This window comes from Bubalus kerabau, chromosome 5 (assembly GCF_029407905.1).
Source record: "Bubalus kerabau isolate K-KA32 ecotype Philippines breed swamp buffalo chromosome 5, PCC_UOA_SB_1v2, whole genome shotgun sequence".
Classification (NCBI taxonomy): domain Eukaryota; kingdom Metazoa; phylum Chordata; class Mammalia; order Artiodactyla; family Bovidae; genus Bubalus; species Bubalus kerabau.
The window spans coordinates 59,580,503-59,586,913 of NC_073628.1; positions in this window are offsets into that span (position 1 = coordinate 59,580,503).

Consider the following 6,411-nt stretch of genomic DNA (forward strand, 5'->3'; position numbering starts at 1 on the left):
AAATCATTTAAACTTGCTTAAAAAAATAATAATTAGCAATACATAATGAACTTTTCTCATATCATTCAATATTCTTATACCAAATAATGTTTCCAGTTGTACTGCTGAGGCACTTAATAAGTGTTCTGCTGCTGCCAAGGTGCTTCAGCCGTGTCCGACTCTGTGCAACCCCATAGACGGCAGCCCACCAGGCTCCGCCGTCCCTGGGATTCTCCAGGCAAGAACACTGGAATGGGTTGCCATTTCCTTCTCCAAATAAGTGTTCTAACACTTGCATATATTGGGAAAGCAAAAATCAATATATTCAAGAAGGATATATGTGTTTTTTGAGGGAAAACATTCTCATGGAAATAATTTACATATAAATAACTATGGAATTTTTTTCTTAAATATGAAGGAATTGTATCACAGATATTGCATTCAACTTACATGAACTCATGTAGTTCTGCTATGTAATTAAAATACCATATTTTTTTAAAAGTAGGTCAAATTTGATACATAATTTCAGTGAATGATCTGTAAATATATATATATATATATATATTTTTTGATAATAGAGTAATTATTGACAAAATACTTTATCAAAGAAATTAATTTAATTCGTTGTACTGCATCTCCAAATAGCAACTGACCAGCTCTTGTGATTGCCATCCCTTCAAGTTTCTGTCAAAAACAAACAAACAAAAGCTGGCCATCATCTTTCACACTGTCTTCTCTCAAACAATTTCTGCTGGGATTCCGGCAACAGCGAATAACTTCCCAGATTCTATTCTCCCTTCATCTCAATCTTTTCTTTCCTGTTTACAACTTAATGATATTTTTCCTGTCACTTCACTACTCCACTTAAAATGCTGCATTGATTCCCAAACTAGTCTTCATAAAAGCCTAATCTTTCAGCATGGTGTGTACCACCCCTCAGAACTTTGGACTGCCCATATTCACTCCATCACTGACTTCTTCTCTGCCTGCAACCTACGTTAAGGCCCCTGAGAACAATGGGAACAAGGGACTTCATGCTCAAAGAGGCCTCAAAGCCACTGCCCCTTCCTCTCCATCTGACTGATTTGCTTTTCCCTGCCTCAATTTTTCTAAAGATTCTCATTCTTCCTTTTAGACATGTTTTGCATCATACCACCTACAAAGTCACTTCCGTTTTGCTTGTTATGAGAAAATGGTATACGAAACATGAGTCCCTTCACCATTTGCTCTTCCTGACAACCAACATTTAGTAATGTTACCTGCGTTCACTACCAGGAAAATATATCACAAATCTATCCTCTGCTCTACATCACTTCAGCCAAGAATTTATCTAATCTCCACACTTTTTCACCTTATGTGGCTTCTTGAGTCTTCTCTTTTCCATCATAAGCAGAGCATACTAAAAAAGTACAAACAGCCTTCAAAAATCCAAATAAAATGATATCACTCCTTTTCGTAAAATTCCCTATGAGTTTTCCTCAATCATAAAATCAATCCAAGTGTTAATATGCCTTGAAATATCCTAGATCATCTTTCCTTTGCCTCATATCAGCTTCAGCTCGTAAAATCCTCTCTCATTGAGTAGAATCCACACACCTTCATATTTTCCAAATAATAAAAATAATAAAATAAATTAAAAAAAAGAAAAATTCAGATGATTGAAGTATGTAAAGAGGTCCTTGATATTGAAGGTCAAATTATGTCTTGTGAGTCATATCATATAAAATTTGTATGTGGATTCTCTTGGTAGAAAACTATAGAGACTTATTAAATGAATTCTCCTTAAGTGCAGAAGTGCTAACAGTGGTTGACTAAATTAGCATCTTAGTCAAGAGATGAAAATACAGATTTTATCTTGTGGCTCAACTGACTTCTTTTTCTTTCTTTTCCGTTCTCATCAGAAACCAAAATCCTGACACTTTTTCTCACACCAAGTCAATGTAGAAAGAAAAGAGTTTTTTTGTTATTGTTGTTTTTTTTTTGTTTTTTTTGCCAATTAACATTCATTACTTTAATTTTCTGTTTATTGGAAACATGATATTTATCAGTTCAGTTCAGTCACTCAGTTGTGTCCGACTCTTTGCGACCCCATAAATTGCAGCACACCAGGCCTCCCTGTCCATCACCAACTCCCGGAGTTCACCAAAACTCAGGTCCATCGAGTCTCTCTATATATATAGAGTCGGTGATGCCATCCAGCCATCTCCTCCTCTGTCGTCACTTTCCCTCCTGCCCTCAATCCCTCCCAGCATCAGAATCTTTTCCAATGAGTCAACTCTTCACATGAGGTGGCCAAAGTAATGGAGTTTCCGCTTTAGCATCATTCCTTCCAAAGAACACCCAAAACTGATCTCCTTTAGAATAGACTGGTTGGATCTCCTTGCGATCCAAGGGACTCTCAAGAGTCTTCTCCAACATCACAGTTCAAAAGCATGAATTCTTTGGTGCTCAGCTTTCTTCACTGTCCAACTCTCACATCCATACATGACTACTAGAAAAACCCTTAAACCACATTAATTTTCATGGATCTAATCACACAGGAAAATAACATTATCATTTATCCTCAAACTAGATATTCGGCATCTTTTTCCTTGCTTGTCTAATCGGAGAAATGAACAATCAATAATTCTTAATTTCCAAATGATTAAGATTAAGGGAAACCCTTGAATGCTTGTGTCTAATTTTAATTGGAGAATGATGCATTTTCCAGTATTTCTTACAAATATTTTAAATGAGGTAAAACATAATTACAATTTATTTTAATATATTTTGAGTAATTTTCACATATATGCTTACTAAGTGAATTATAAACTTTGAATCTTTGCATATCTTAATCCTTTAAACAAAGACTTGTCTATTATACAATCTCATGGCCTATAGTCTGCATCTCTCATCACTAATAGATTTCCCACACTTTTTTGAAGCTTCTCTACATTTTTCTAGTGTGAAATGCTTATTTAGTTTGATTTCTCTTAAGTACCAGTCTAGGTTTCTTCCCACTACTTTGTGGAGATTAGAGTAATTTCTCTTCATCCTTGAATTTTACAAATTTCACAATGTATGTCAAGATATGTATATTTAACAATAATACCATGTTGGGTAAGCTTGAGTGTCCATATTTGCAGGAGTCAAGTGAAAAGACTCCGCTAACTTTGTTATTACATTGTAGAGAGATTTCAGTCCTGATTATCTGAGTTCAGATCTAGTATATATATTCACCTCCTTTTGATTGTTCATAGAACATGAATACAGTAAAATAATCCACTGAGACTCACTTCCAAAAGGTAAGCAAAGAGGGCATAATTAATAATAAACCTCATTACTATCACTGGCCTGAGCTATTTTCCTCCTCTCTTTTATTTGATCACATGTGAATGGTCTTTGTCTCTCTAACCAGATCATTTATTGAAGCACATACAATAGCCCACTATGGTCAGAGTGGCACTGACTCTGTCAGGACTCAGAACAACCTCATTCTCCTCTAACACTTCTACCAACACAAGTTCTGGTCTCATGAGCAGGCTCGGCTGTCCATCATAGTGTTGGCTCAAATTGATCTCAAAATTGATGAGAGGGTGGGAAGATTTGGGAGAATGGCATTGAAACATGTAAAATATCATGTATGAAATGAGTTGCCAGTCCAGGTTCGATGCACGATACTGGATGCTTGGGGTTGGTGCACTGGGACGACCCAGAGGGATGGAATGGGGAGGGAGGAGGGAGGAGGGTTCAGGATGGGGAACACATGTATACCTGTGGCGGATTCATTTTGATATTTGGCAAAACTAATACAGTTATGTAAAGTTTAAAAATAAAATAAAATTAAAAAAAATTGATGAAAAGTATTCACTAAATTTTAAAAATGTTTCTAGTCTTTCTGTATTTGTGCTGCTTATTCCTATGATCCAGGCCCAGCATCTTATAATTATCACAGCTAAATATCCCGTTATTGAGTCCAATCTCACACATGGGCGTCTTTCTGAGTGATGAACCTGTCCTAATGCGGGTTCATTTTCAGTACCTCAGTATCATTCCAGGCACATCTCCTCTGCTCCATTAAACTGGTTGTTGATACAAAACAGCAAAGGAGCAGGCCTGAGAACAAAATCCTCCATCTGATAATCAGCTTATTTAATGAAATTATGAATATCTGATAAACTATTTAACTGGCCAATTTCCTCATCTTGTCTACAAGAACTTTACAAGGTCCCTTGTGGGATAACTTTCCTGTGATTTAATACATTTGGGTTGATCTGCCATTTTCATAGGCTTCCCCTATGGCTCAGTGGATAAATCTACCTGTAATGCAGAAGACAAGGGAGCTGTAAGTTTGATCCCTGGGTCAATCATATTCCCTTGCAGAAGGAAGTGGCAACCCACTCCAGTAATCTTGCCTGAAGAATTCCGTGGGCAGAGAAGCCTGGAGGGCTAGAGTCCAAAGGGTCGCAAAGAGTTGGACATGATTGAGGGACTAAGCACCATTTTCATAAATCCATCTTAAGCAAGATTAAATATCTTTAGTATAATTCTTATGTAGATTGAAATCTGTTTAATACAGCTAACACCTTCATTTTAAAAGAAATTAAAAAAGAAATTATGCTTTCAGTGGAGGCTTCCTCCTCCCTGTCTGGGGTCACTGGCCCTGAGGAAAGCTAGCTGTCTCTCAAGCAAGATGAGGAGATGCCCAAGTGGTCAGGTGCTGAGGCCTCCCCCAAAAGCCAGGAGAGTGAGCCAACTTGCAAGCAAATCCTACAGCCCAGCTGAGCGTTTGGGTGACAGCAGCCCAGGTCATTACCCAGTTGCCCCCCAAACAGAGTGACGCATAAGTAGCCAACGAAGCCTTTTCCTTATTCCTGACTCACAGGACTCTAAGAATATGGAGGTGTATTGTCTTAAGCCAGTATGTTCTCTGGAAAATTTGTTAATTAGGACTATGTATCTAATATAATGGGCATCACAGTTGGTACTAGTGGTAAAGAAGGAACCCGCCTGCCAATGCAGGAGACATGGTACAGGCAGGTTTGATCCTTGGGTTTGGATGATCCCCTGGAGGAGGGCATGGCAACCCACTCCAGTATTCTTGCCTGGAAAATCGCATGGACAGAGAAGCCTGGTGGGCTAGATTTGATGGGGAGGCAAAGAATCAGACATGACTGAAGCGACTTAGCATGCAGGCACGCAGGCATCTACAACAATAGGTGTTAGGTGATGTGAGTTTTACTTAATGGCTTGAATCTGATATTACAATTATTTTGCATGCTAAAAATTTCATAAGTGCACCCATAAATTATGAAAAGAACTTTGCTTAAATATTCCAACATTTAGCTTTAAGACCACTTTTGGGAAGAGTTCAGCTGTTAATGAGAAGACAAGTGTTGCACTGGAATATCTGGTGAAGATTTGTCAAAGTTTCACATTTCTCTTTCATATTGTATACTCTTTCTCCTCTTGTTTGGAAATATGTCTATAGTCTTATTCTAGTTGATTAATAAGCCATCACTCATATACCTGAGAATCAGGAGAAACAATGTATGTCTGCCTGCTCCTCAGCAAGAATAATGGTGATGCAGCCTTTCTTATAAGTGATCTGGGGCCTGAGCTGCTCTTAATTGTAACACTAATGACTGGACAGGGAGCTTTATTGTGCTGTAAATGTTGTTGATGAAGAAAATTGCCTAATGGACTAAAATAACATGCAACAAATTATGAGATGAGTAATGCAGAGTGACGCGTATTCTATTCACACCTTGAATTTCACGAGGTATCATAAAACTCATTAGAGTTTTCATTTACAAAAACTTGAAGACAAATAGGTTATTAAAGAAAATGAAAGACAAAAACATTATAATGAAAAACATATATGTTTTATATTTTGGAGTAAAATCTTTGTTTTTAATATAATTTAATTACTTATTTTAATATATTTATATAATTTATTTTTTTGCATTATTGGCTGTTTGTTTATTTTTTTTATTTTATTTTTTAAATTTACAATATTGTATTGGTTTTGCCAATATATATAATTTAATTTTTGTTTTTCTTTAATTTTTATTGGAGTTGCTTTAAAATGTTGGCTTAGCTTATGCTGTACATCAAAATGAATCAGTTATATGAATATATATATATATATATATATATATATATATATCCTTTTTTTTTGGATTTCCTTCCCATTTAGGTCACCAGAGAGCATTGAGTGGAGCTGTCTATGATACACAAGAGGTTCTCATTAGTTTTCTATTGTATTCACAACAACCTGGACACAGAATCAACCTAAATGTCCATCAACAGAAGAATAGATGCAGAAAAAGTGGTACATATATACAATGAAATATTATTCAGCCATTAAAATTGATGAAACTGTGCAATTTGCAGAGATGTGGAAAGACCTAGAGACTGTCATATAGAGTGCAGAAAGTCAGAAACAGAAAA